This window comes from Macaca fascicularis, chromosome X (assembly GCF_037993035.2).
Source record: "Macaca fascicularis isolate 582-1 chromosome X, T2T-MFA8v1.1".
Taxonomy (NCBI): domain Eukaryota; kingdom Metazoa; phylum Chordata; class Mammalia; order Primates; family Cercopithecidae; genus Macaca; species Macaca fascicularis.
In genome coordinates this window covers 107,618,044-107,631,582 of record NC_088395.1, presented here as the reverse complement: position 1 = coordinate 107,631,582, position 13,539 = coordinate 107,618,044, and the positions used below count along the sequence as shown (strand labels likewise).

General features: G+C 41.1%; 1 pseudogene; it reads right to left on the bottom strand.

Annotated features, from left to right (window-relative positions):
• Positions 1-12,609: 12,609 nt before the first annotated feature.
• LOC102131256 (chondroitin sulfate N-acetylgalactosaminyltransferase 2 pseudogene) lies at positions 12,610-13,181 on the bottom strand (annotated as a pseudogene).
• Between the last annotated feature and the right edge of the window lie 358 nt (positions 13,182-13,539).

The window sequence follows — 13,539 nt, the reverse complement described above, 5'->3', positions numbered from 1 at the left end:
TGTCTGTTTCCTAATAATTGGCAGAGCCTTCTAACTTGATGTCAGGCTCTCTGTGTTTGTCAGTGCCACCAAGAAGTGTCAAATTGGCATCACACAAGTTCTTCCTTTATAAGGAAGGGTAGGTAGGATAACCCAACTGGGAAAATGATTGAATTAGGGATGACTGGTCTGATCCTTTATTTCTAGTGCCTCTTCTGGGTAACCTGAAGTGAAATCACCTCAACTAAACCTATCATTTCCAAATTTCTTTTCTTATCTGTAAAATGAAGATAGTGACATATTTTGCTTACCATGAGGTGGTTATTTATCTGATAAGTTGATTCTTTTTGGATGGAAGACATAAGATATGCAGAGTAATAGGAAGATGCATTGAGCTTTCTAGCCTTCTTGTCAGATAAACACAGCTCAGGTTGTCCACTTATAAAAGCTATGGCAATGTCCTAATAATGGTTGTCAAGGTACTGACATGTCTATGGCAACAACTACCTGGTTCATAGCAACCAAACTTATATCTCCTTACCTTGTATGATTTTAGATAATTACTAAAGGAACTTTTAGTCATCATAGTTTTTATTCATTTTACAAAATATTTATATAGAATTTACTGTGTGCCAGGGCTCATTAAAGCACTTTATACACATTAATTCATTTAATCCTTACTACAACATGACAAAGTAGGGGCTATCATTCCTACTTTTCAGAGATGAAGTTGTTCACAAAGGGGTTACATAACTTGCCAAAGGTTACCTAGCTAATAAATGGTAAAGCAAGAATTCAAACCTAGGCATTCTGGCTTCAGAGTTGTATTAGGTCAAAGGTCTTGCAGACCTCAGGTACCAGAGAAACTGCCTCTGCTCTGGGTATCTCTTCTAGCCAAACTGTACCATACTTAGTGAACTTTTTATAAAACACTTTATTTTTCAGAATGGTTTTAGGCATACAGAAAAATTGCTAAGACAGTACAGTGAGTAACCATCCCCAACACCCGGTTTCCCTCATTGTTAACATCTTATGATACTGCATTTGTTACAATTAATGAGCCAGTATTAATACACTGTTATTGACTAAAGTCCATACTTCATTCAGATTTCCTTAGTTTTTAACTTAAGCTTCTCAGATTTTGTTTTGTTTTGTTTTTTAGAGACAAGGTCTGGCTCTGTGGCCCAGGCTAGAGTGCAGTAGTGTGATCATAGCTAACTGCAACCTCAAACTCCTGGGCTCAAGCAATCCTCCTGCTTCAGCTGCCCAAGTACCTAGGACTGCAGGCATACACCACCATGCTTGGCTAATTTACTTTTTGTTCTTTTTAGAGAAGGGTCTTGCTATATTGCCCAGACTGGTCTCAAACTCCTGGCCTCAAGTGATCCTCCCACCGTGGCCTCCCAAAGGGGTGGAATTATAGGCATGAGATACCACATCCAGCCACTGTATTTGTCTTTGATGACCTTGACAGGAGTGTTCATCAGGTGTTTTGTAGAATACCCCTAACTTAGTGTTTATCTGATGTTTTTCTCATGATTAGACTGAAGTTACGCGTTCTTGGGAGGAAGGCCACAGAGGTAACATGCCATCCTCATCACATCATATCAAGGATACATGCTGTCAACATGACTTATCACTGATGATGTTAACCTTGATCACCTGGCCGAGGCAGTGTTTGTCGGATTTCTCCACTATCAAGATACTCCCCCTACTTTCTATCCTGTACTCTTTAGAAGGAAATCAGTATGCATTGGCCACACTTATAGAATGGGGATTTATCCTCCACCTCCTTGAGGTGGAGTATCTACAAAAGTTGCTTGGAATTCTTCTGTATGGGGGAGGGGGTCTGTCTATTCTTATGCATTTGTTTATTAAATCATTTGTTTATACAGTATGGGCTCACATATATTTATTTTATACTCTGATTATAATCCATACCACTTTATTTTCTTGTTCAAATTGTTCCAACTTTGGCCGGGGAGCTCTTTCAGTTGATTCCTCCCTCTGACATACTTTCATCATTGTAGGTTTTTTAAAATTTTTATTATTATTTTTGAGACGGAGTCTCACTCTGTCGCCCAGGCTGGAGTGCAGTGGTGCGATCTCAGACCACTGCAACCTTCGCCTCCTGGGTTCAGGTAATTCTACTGTCTCAGCCTCCCGAGTAGCTGGGACTACAGGCACACACCACCATGCCTGGCTAATTATTGTATTTTTAGTAGAGATAGGGTTTCACCGTGATGGCCAGGCTGGTCTCGAACTCCTGACCTCAGGTGATCCACCCGCCTTGGCCTCCCAAAGTGCTCAGATTACAGGTGTTAGCCACCGCACCCAACCCACATACTTACTCTTAATTCTAAATTTTGAATTGGATCACAGACCAGGCCTTCAGCTAGGGTGACTTATGTACCTATTTGACCAGAACAGACTTGATGTGTGTTTTCCCCCAAGCCCATGGCCAAACTTGTATCCTAACCTGTTTTCTTTCTTGCTTGCTTTTTTTTTCTTTTCTTTTTTTTTTTTAAGATCAAGTTTTGCTCTTGTCACCCAGGCTGAAGTGCAATGGTGCGATCTCGGCTCGCTGCAACCTCTGCCTCCCAGGTTCAAGCGATTCTCCTGCTTCAGCCTTCTGACTAGCTGGGATTACAGGCATGTGCTACCATGCCTGGCTAATTTTTTTTTTTTTTTTTTTTTTAGTAGAAATGGGGTTTCGCCATGTTGACCAGGCTGATCTTGAACTCCTGACCTCAGGTGATCTGCTCCCCCCTTGGCCTCCCAAAGTACTGAGATTACAGGCGTGAGCCACTGCGCCCGGCCTCCTGGCCTGTTTTCTTATGGTGTCTGGGCTAAGAATGGTTTTTACATTCTTGAAGGGTTAAAAAGAAAAAAAATATATGACAGAGACTGTATGTGGCCTCTAAAACCTAAAATATTTACTATCTGGCCATTTTTAGGAAAAATTTGCCCACCTCCATCCCAGAATCATTACTAATAGTGCCTCCTTTCATTCACAAAAGTGTCCAGGCTTGGATGATATTCTGTATGAACACTTATCTTTATCTGAATGAGGCACTTTACAGCCCTTTGAAAGTTCTCAGCCGAAGGCTTTTCTAAATATGTAGATTGATTTTTGGCCAACTGGAGGTTGCATTTTCCCCTTCTTTTCTCCATACTTGCCATCCAAGGGGAGCTGTCTATAGCTGAGATCTTGTGCTAACCCTCAAGGGAAGTAACCCACTTGATACCACTGTTTTTCCATCATGCCCAGAAATGTGTTAGGTAGAGGAATAATTTACTGTACCTTTCTCCCATCTTGATTTAGTTGTTTTCTTATTTTATAGATGACTGTGAATTCATGTTATTTTCTTTGGTACTTGCTTAGAAGTATGGAGGAAAAGTTTTGACTGAAGAAGGTGAATGGAAATGTGACTGAGACAGGAAACATGACTGAGACAAGCTGAATTCTGATTAGACCTTGTATTAGGCCGTTCTCACACTGCTATAAAGGAATACCTGAGACCTGAAAAGAGTTTTAATTGGCTGTCAGTTCTAGTGGCTGTACAGGAAGCATGGCACCAACATCTGCTCAGCTTTTGGGGAGGCCTCAGGGAGCTTTTACTCGTGGCAGAAGATGAAGCTGGAGCAGGCACATCACATGGTGAAAGCAAGAGCAAGAGAGTTGGGGGGAGGTGCCACACAATTTTAAACAACCAGATCTTAGGAGAATTCACTCACTATCATGAGGACAAACCATGAGGGATCCACCCCCATGACCCAGACACCTCCCACCAGGCCCACCTCCAACATTAGGGATTACATTTCTTTCTTTTTTTTTTTTTTTTTTTTTTTGAGAAGGAGCTTCACTCTTGTCACCCAGGCTGGAATGCAGTGGCGTAATCTTAGCTCACTGAAACCTCCACCTCCTGGGTTCAAGCAATTCTCCCTCCTCAGCCTCCCAAGTAGCTGGGATTACAGGCACCCACCACCATGCCCAGCTAATTTTTGTATTTTTAGTAGAGACGGGGTTTCACCATGTTGGCCAGGCTGGTCTCAAACTCCTGACCTCAGGTGATCCACCCGCCTTGGCCTCCTAAAGTGCTGGGATTACAGGCATGAGCCACCGCGCCCAGCCAGGGATTACATTTCAACATGAGATTTGAGGGTACAAATATCCAAACCATATAATTCTGCCCTGCCCCCTCAATTCTTACGTTCTTCTCCCATTTCAAAATACAACCATTCCTACTCAGTATTCCTGCAAAGTCTTAACTCATCCCAGTATTAACTCAAAAGTCTCAATTTCAAGTCCAAAGCCTCATCTGGAGATAAGTTTCTTCCACCAATGAGCCTATAAAATTAAAACAAGTTATTTACTTCCAAGATACAGTGGAGGTACAGGCATTGGCTAAACATTCCTGTTCCAAAAGGAAGAAATCTGCCAAAAGAAAGGGGCTACAGGCCCTAAGCAAGTCCAAAACCCAGCAGGGTAGTCATTAAATATTAAAGCTGCAAAATAGTCTCCTTTGACTCCATGGCCCACATCCAGGGCACACTGGTATGAAGAGTGGGCTCCCAAGGCCTTGGGCAATCCATACCCATGGACAGCCTCTGTGGCTGCTCTCACAGGTTGAAGTTGAGTACCTGCAGCTTTTCCAGGCTCAGGGTCCAAGTTGCTGATGGATCTACCATGCCAGGATCTGGAGGATGGTGACCACCTTCCCAAAGCTCCACTAGGCAGTACCCCATTGGGGACTCTGTATGGGCCCTCCCACCCCACATTTCCGCTCTGCACTGCCCTAGTACAGGTTGTCTGAGGGCTCTACCCCTGCAGCAGGCTTCTACTTAGGCACCCAGGCTTTCTCATGTATCTTCTGAAATCTTGGCAGAGGTTGCCAAGCCTCCTTCACTCTTGCATTCTATGTGCCCACAGGCTTAACACCATATGGAAGCCACCAAGGCTTATGGCTTGCACCTTCCAGAGTGGTGGCTCACACTGTATCTGGGGCCCTTTGAGTCAAGGCTGGAGCTGGAGCAGCCTGGATGCAGGGAGCAGTGTCCCGAGACTGTGCAGGGCAGCAGGGCTCTGGGCTGGCCCAGGGAACCATTATTTTCTCTTAGGCCTCTGGGCCTGTGATGGGAAGGGCTGCCTCAAATATTTCTGAAATGCCTTCAAAGTCTTTTTCCCATTGTCTTGGCTATCAGCACCTGGCTCATTTTTAGTCATGCAGAGCTCTGTAACAAGTGGTTGCTCTGCCACCTGCTTGGATCCTTCCTCAGAAAAAGCTTTTTCTTTCTTTGCAGGTGGCCAGGCTGCAAATTTTTCAAATGTTTACACTCTGCTTCCCTTTTAATTATAAATTCCAACTGTAAGTTATTTCTTTGCTCCTGCCTCTGAGCATAAGTTATTAGAAACAGCCAGATCACATCTTAAATGTTTTGCTGCTTAGAAAAATTTCTTCTGCCAAATACCCTAAGTCATCACTCTTAAGTTCAAACTTCCACAGATCTCTAGGGCATGAACACAATACAGCCAAGTTCTTTGCTAAGGCATAACAAGGGTGACCTTTGTCCAGTTCCCAACAAGTTCCTCATTTCCATCTGAAATCTTGGCAGCCTGTACTTCACTGTCCGTATCACTATCAACAATTTAGTCACAAGAATTTAACTGGTCTCTAAGAAGTTCCAAACTTTCCTTCATTTTCCTGTCTTTTTCTGAGCCCTCTGAACTCTTCCAAACTCTACCCATTACCCAGTTTCAAAGTTGTTTCCACGTTTTCTTTATAGCAATGCCCCACATCTGGTACCAATTTTTTGTGTTAGGCCATTCTCGTGTTGCTATAAAGGAATACTCAAGACTGGGTAATGTATAAAGAAGAGTTTAAATTGGCTCATGGTTCTACCAGCAGTACAGGAGGCATGACACCAACATCTGTTTGCTCTGGGAGAGGCCTCCGGGAGCTTTTGCTCATGGGAGCTTGCACATCACATGGTGAGAGTGAGAAACAGAGTAGGGAGGGAGATGCCACACACTTTTAAACAACCATATCTCATGAGAACTCACTCACTGTTGCAAGGACAGCACCAAACCATGAGGGATCCACCCCTATGACCCAAACACCTCATACCAGGCCCCACCTTCAACATTGGCGATTATATTTCAACATGCGATTTAGAGGGGATAACTTCCAAACCATATCAGACCTCATGCAAGGTAAAATATTAGTAATAACTAGGATCAGGATCATTTTCTGGTTACTAATTGACTAACATTAGATCGGTTAGCATGAGGATTGGTGAAGAGCAGGCTTATGATGAGATTGGATCTAAGAAGACCAGCATATATGGTATTATTTAATATTATCTTGACAATTAGTAGAGATAGAATCAGTGAAGAGTGAACAGAATTGCCTAGTGTTATGTGTCATCAGGAATAAATTATAGCTTTTAAACTGAAATATTATAGGGGCATAAGTAAATGTCATGGCAGTTCCCCCAGTGGGTATAGTTTAGTTTTGTTGGTTGTGGGATTCTACTGATGTGACCCTGGTATGACACTTCCCTTTCAACCCAACCTGAGTTGCCTATTAGGGTTCTTTCGTGACTCGGAAAACAAAGCTATTTTTTTTTTCTTTTCCTTTTTTTTTTTTTTTTTTTTTTGAGACAGAGTCTTACTCTGTCATCCAGGCTGGAGTGCAGTGGCGCTATCTCAGCTCACTGCAAGCTCCGTCCCGTGAATTCACGCCATTCTCCTGCCTCAGCCTCCCGAGTAGCTGGGACTACAGGTGCCTGCCACCACGCCTGGCTAATTTTTTTTGTTTGTTTGTATTTTTAGTAGAGATGGGGTTTCACCGTGTTAGCCAGGATGGTCTCCATCTCTTGACCTCGTGATCCACCCGCCTTGGCCTCCCAAAGTGCTGGGATTACAGACGTGAGCCACCGCACGCAGCCCAGCTATTTTTCTTTTGCACTTTTTTCAAATGTTTTTATTTTATTGTCTTATATTTACCACCAACTTAGTAGCACTGCCTGTCACAGTATCTCTAGGTCTCTGATTTATTGGTCTTTTAGTTTTATTGATCAATTCTGCTGGGATTTTTTGATAATTTATTTTCTATTTCATAATTTATTTTGTTTTTGTAATATTCTTTTATTTATTTATTTATTTAGAAATGAGGTCTTGCTATGTTGCACTGGTTGGCCTCATACTCCTGGGCTCAAAGTGATCCTTCCACCTCAGCCTCCTGAGTAGCTGCGACTACAGGCATGCACCACCAAGCTCGGCTATTTTATTTTCATAGGATAGTTACATTTCTGCAAAACACATAATTAACCCTTCCAATCTATGAACATGTATATATATTTGTTTATGTCTGTATGAGTGTGGAGAAATGATTTAACAACATCAGAACAACATTTGTTACCTTGGAGGGGCAGAGGTGGGAAAGCAAAGTGGAATAGTGAGGAAGATTATTATTATTTTCTTTGTTTTGTTCTAATGGTTATTTTGAAGAGTTGATAACTGTGGATTGTTGTGTAATATTATAAAAAAGAGAATTTAGAAACTACCCATATCTCTCAGATCTATGACTCCCATCTGCCTGCAAGTTCCTATCACCTCTTCCCTGCACTTCTGTGATAGCCTCATTGCATTTCTATTTTTGCCCTTTTCCAAGTAGTTTCCCATCTAATAGGCAAGATAATTCTTTGGAAACCTAAATGAGAACATGGCACTCTCTTGGTTAAAAACCTTCAGTGGCTGGGTATGGTGGCTCATGCCCGTAATCCCAGCACTTTGGGAGGCCGAAGTAGGTGGATCATTTGAGATCAGGAGTTTGAGACCAGTCTGGCCAACATGGTGAAACCCTGTCTCTACTAAAATACAAAAATTAGCTGGATGTGCTTGCTTGAACCCAGGAGGTGGAGGTTGCAGTGAGCTGAGATTCTGCCACTGCACTCCAGGATGGGTGACTGAGTGAGACTCTGTCTCAAATAAATAAATAAATACCTTCAATGCCTTTCCTTATACTTTGAATACATTTCAAACTTCCTTTCTCATGCTAAAATGCCCTGAGCAATCTACACCTACCCACCTCTCAAATTCCTCCTCTTTGTTCCAGCTTTCCCCATGCCCACTGGACTCCAGCCCCAACTGTTAGCTACTGGAGTAGGAACAACTACATAATCTTGCCTCAGGGCCTCCTTATATCCTACTCCTTATATTCTGCCACCTGTTCTCTGCCTCTGATACTATCTTCCCCCCTTTATTTAAAAAAAAATTTGTTTTTTGAGATGGAGTTTCACTCTCATTGCCCAGGCTGGAGTGCAATGGTGCGATCTTGGTTCACTGCAACCTCCATCTCCGGGGTTCAAGGGATTCTCCTGCCTCAGCCTCCAGAGTAGCTGGGATTATAGGCGTGCGCCACCATGCCCAGTTAATTTTTTTATTATTAGTAGAGACAGGGCTTTACCATGTTGGCCAGGCTGGTCTTGAACTCCTGACCTCAGATGATCCACTTGTCTCAGCCTCCTAAAGTGCTGGGATTACAGGTGTGAGCCACCGTGCCTGGCCCCATCCTTTACTTTAGTAGCCCTTTCTTATCTTTCAGTGCTTAAATGTTACCTCCTCAAAAAAGCCTTCCCTGACTCATCTTGTTTCCATCTCCCCTTTTTATCTCTGCTATTTTAAACAAGTTTTTAAATATAAAATAAAGCACAGTTAGAGACAACTACACAAAACAAAGGTTAAGGAGTTATTTTAAAGTGAACACCCTTGTAACCACCGCTCAGGTCAAGAAATAGAATGTTGTGAGCCATCCCAGAGGCTCCTCCATTTGCCACATTCAAATCACAGCTCCCTCCTTCCCTGCAAAAGTAGCCATGATTCTGACTTTTTTTTTTCTAATTATTTCCTTGTGTTTCTTTATGGTTTTTATCATCTATGTATGCATTTCTAGGCAGTATAGGATTTTTAAAAATGTATTTTCTTAGTGGTTACTATGGGGACTACAGTCAACATCTTGAATTTATAACCCTCTAGTTTAAATTGATACCAGCATAGTTTTAATAGCATATAAAAATTCTGTTCCTTTGTAGCTCCACCCCACTTTGTTGTCACAGTTTACATTTTTGTACATTGTATGCCCAGTAATATAAATTTAAAATTATTTTTACACATTTGCTTTTTGAATCATGTGGGAAATAAAATGGAGTTACAAACCAGACTTGCAGTATTACTGGCTTTTATTTGTACACAGTTACTTTTACTGGAGATCTTCATTTCTTCATACGGCTTCAAATTACTGTCTAGTGTCCTTTTGTTTCAACTTGAAGGCTGCCCTTTAGCATTTCTCACAGGGCAGGTCTACTGGTAACAAGCTCCCCTAACTTTTGTTTGCCTGGGAATGTTTTATTACTCCATTTTTGAAGGGCAGTTTTGTTGGATATAGAATCCTTTGTTGATATTTTGTTTTCTTTCATCACTTTAGTATTTATTTTTTAATAGAGACAGGGTTTTGCCATGTTGCCCAGGCTGGTTTTGAACTCCTGAGCTCAAGCAATCCACCCACCTCAGCCTGGGATTACAGGTGTCCACCACTATGCTCAGCCTCTTTTGAAGCAGTTTATTTTATTTTTATTCTTATTTTATTTTTATTTATTTATTTTTTTGAGACGGAGTCTTGCTCTGTCGCCCAGGCTGGAGTGCACTGGCACGATCTCGGCTCACTGCAACCTCTGCCTCCCAGGTTCAAGTGATTCTCCTGCCTCAGCCTCTCAGGTAGCTGGGATTATAGGCCTGTGCCACTATGCCTGGCTAATTTTTGTATTTTTCGTAGAGCCGGAGTTTCACCATATTGGCCAGGCTGGTCTTGAACTCCTGACCTCAAGAGATCCGCCCGCCCATCTGACCTCAAGAGAAGCCTCCCAAAGTGCTAGGATTACAAGCATGAGCCACCGTGCCTGGCCTAAAAACCTCTTTCCTTTATAAATTACCAAGTCTCAGTCATTTCTTTATATTAATAGCAGTGTGAGAATGGACTAATACACAGACTTACACAATAATTTGTGAATAAGATTTGCTCTGTTGTCTCTGGAACCAGAGAACAGGGTCTTAAACTGGGAATGCAGGCTGCCATCTTCTAAACCACCACCAAGCCAGAGGAGTGGGGCAAGGATGAGTAAAAATGCCACAAAGCTCTCCTGCCATTTTAGTTTCTTTTTTTGTTGTTGTTTCAGTGTTCACTTGGTTGCTGTAAACCTTTGACTGTTTTTCAAAGTCCTGAAAAAGTTGGCTTTGACGGTTTCTGTTTGTTTTTCTATGTTTCTGTGGAGGAATAGGAGTTTAGAGCTACCTAATCTGCCATTTTGCTGATGTCATTCCCTTATATATTATAGTACTGCTCATTTTTAAAAAATTTAATATTTCAATATCTCTCTTAATCTGGTTTCCTCTCTATCTCTTTTTTCTTTCTCTGTAAAAATTATCACATATTAAAATTGACTTTTTAAAAACACATCTATACCATTTTAAAAAAATTATTTTTTCTGATAATAAAATACTTTATTGGTCCTATTTAATAAATGTCAGAAGCATAGTAACATTTCCATTGGTTAGCTTCCATCTTTAAAAGCTAGTTTAAAAACAACAGGAGGAAAAGTAAACTCATTTGATTCTCTCAAAAAACAAGCTGTAACTTACCTTTGCAAATACTTATGTTATCTCACTTTAAATACTATAATTCACTGGTCTTCATAATACATAATTGTATTAATATATAAAAGGAGAAAGTGGCCTGATTTTGCAGAGAACATTTCACACATCTTTAAAAAAAAATCCCTAAACACTACCACAACTTAAAACTTGTAAGAGTTATTATAATATTGAATTAATATAGCACCTAGAAATTTGAAATTTGTAATATTTCAGATGATATGATTTACTGAGAAAAAGAGTAATGATTTTTCTTCAGTCAATTTTCAGGGGTTTAGGTACTGATAAAATTCAACATAGGTCTATTTTAAAAGCCGAAGGTTAAAAAATTTATGCATGCTAGGAATTGACCTGATGGTAACAGATCCATGAGTGACAAATAATGTGGTGCAGTCCTATCTGAATATAACTTCTTCTTCACTTTGTCTCATTAATTTATACCTCAATTAAAACATTCTATATGCAAGTGATATATTTCTCTAAAACATTCCATATTTCAGATTTCCATTCAGACTATCTTCCTCTCCTCCTTCCTTTTCTCAAATCAGAGTGATCTTGTGGTATACCATTTGCTTTTTCTCCCCACAATGAAACTCTTTTTCAACTCAAAGTATTATAGTAATGCAAATACAAATGTAGCATTTATTAATATATGAGAAAAAAGGATAGCTAATACATATAGGTCCATGCCAAATGAGAAAATCGAAAGCAAAAACAAAACCATGCTATGCTCATTTATTCTGAACCACCATGGGAAAACCCTGATGTAGCTGGCGCACGTAAACTAATGTTCCCAGACACAGCTAGGATCCTGTACTCCAACATGACTAAATGCTCTGTTAAAAACGTTTCCGTGTTCTTTTCTGTTTGTGCAAAATAGTCTACAGCAACTCTGACTACTAATCCTGAACATGATGATAATATAATAACATTATATATATATAAAATATATATATATATATAATATATATATATATTTTTTGAGACGGAGTCTCGCTCTGTTGCCCAGGCTGGAGTGCAGTGATGCAATCTCGGCTCACTGCAAGCTCTGCCTCCCAGGTTCACGCCATTCTCCTGCCTCAGCCTCCCGAGTAGCTGGGACTACAGGTGCCCGCCACCACGCCCAGCTAATTTTTTGTATTTTTGGTAGAGACGGGGTTTCACCATGTTAGCCAGGATGATGTCAATCTCCTGACCTCGTGATCCGCCAGCCTCGGCCTCCCAAAGTGCTGGGATTACAAGCGTGAGCCACCGCGCCCGGCCATAACATTATATTTTTAATCAAGCCATAGATTCTAACCTATTTTCTACTATTACCCATTTGCTTAAAAACAGACTTTCAGGAGGCTAAGCATCAGTAAGTTAAGGAGTTTTTATTCCTGCCTTTCTCTTGATTGATTGATTATTTCAGATGTGTCAAATAATCATCCTCTACTTCAGTGGAAAAGGATTCTTCAAGCTATCAAATCAAGCAGGCTGACTCAGGGGTGGGCAGGTGAAGATACCTGTCCACACACTATGCCCATAACACTCCATCTCCTCTGTAAGAATGTGCTGCTCTCCACCCACCAGCAACCCAGCACATGCCATCCTCTTCACCCAGATACAATCAGGACACCATGCAATCCCACACGCAATCAGAACATGGGTACCAGGTAGAACTAACTCAAAACAACTTTTGGGACAAATACCAGATTTCAATTTGTCAATTATTCCATAGTGCAGTATTCTCACAAAACAGAGACTTTATGTTGAAACATTTGTTTTTTCTTCTCAATCAAGTTGAACTGCTAAAGTAATGTCAGAAAGAACATGAAAAATAAACATGTCTTCTCCAAAAGAAGCACTGCATCCGGAAGTAGAATTAAGGCTAAATAAATAGTGCTAGTTTGCGGTTCACACAGTAACGCATTATGATTTCAACCAACAGCTTTGCTGTTTATCCTGTACGCCTGTTTATGAAGCTGCGTCTCTGTTTCCTCCCGAAGACCGGCATTCCCATGTGGGAGTGAGAGGCCTCATTCATGGCTTTAGACTGGATGCACATGTGGTACTACTCAGGGGTCAGCCCATCAGCACAGCGCTTTTCATGCCACAGGTGGAAAAGACTAGGAAACGGAGTCCAAATCACAATGAGGTCACCATGTAAGAATTTTTGATAAAGACGAACATCTCCACCCCAACCTTTCACTTCCATGTCAAATCCACCAATGGTCGGGAAATCTGATCGATACTGACAAGTCATTCCAAAGCCAATCTCTCCAAAAGCCAGAATCCTTTTTGTGAACCAGCTGCTGCTCCACAGGTGGTGGCACTTCCTGTTTGGCATAAACAATGGCAGGATTGTAAAGACTGAACACCACAGGGTAAAACACCTTCTTACCTGACTCAGCATTTAACTGGCAGCTGTTAAGGAATTCGGCTGAGAAATAGATATCAACATCACAGAAAAACATCAAGACCTCTCCCTTGTCCCAAGCTCGGGCACCCACATTTACTCCTCATCCACGATTAAATTCTTCATTCAATGAGATCAATTGTGAAAATTAGACTCACTTGTGACAGATTCTAGGCTAGACCTGACTTTAGACAGTCCTTCATTACCAAAATACACCACTGTGAGATGAATCTTGTCTTGATGAATACAAACCTCCCTGAAGTTCTGCAAAAACTGTACAAATGCTTCAGTTCTTTCAGCAAGTGGTGTAATGATATTAATAACTGATCTAATGATGTCAATAATCTCGCTCTTCACTTTCATGAGAGGTCCAAAAGGGTGGAAGAGGGTCACATGTCTATATTCCATAAGGTCTGCTTTCTTAAAAAAGAGTTCATACTGCGTGCCCTTA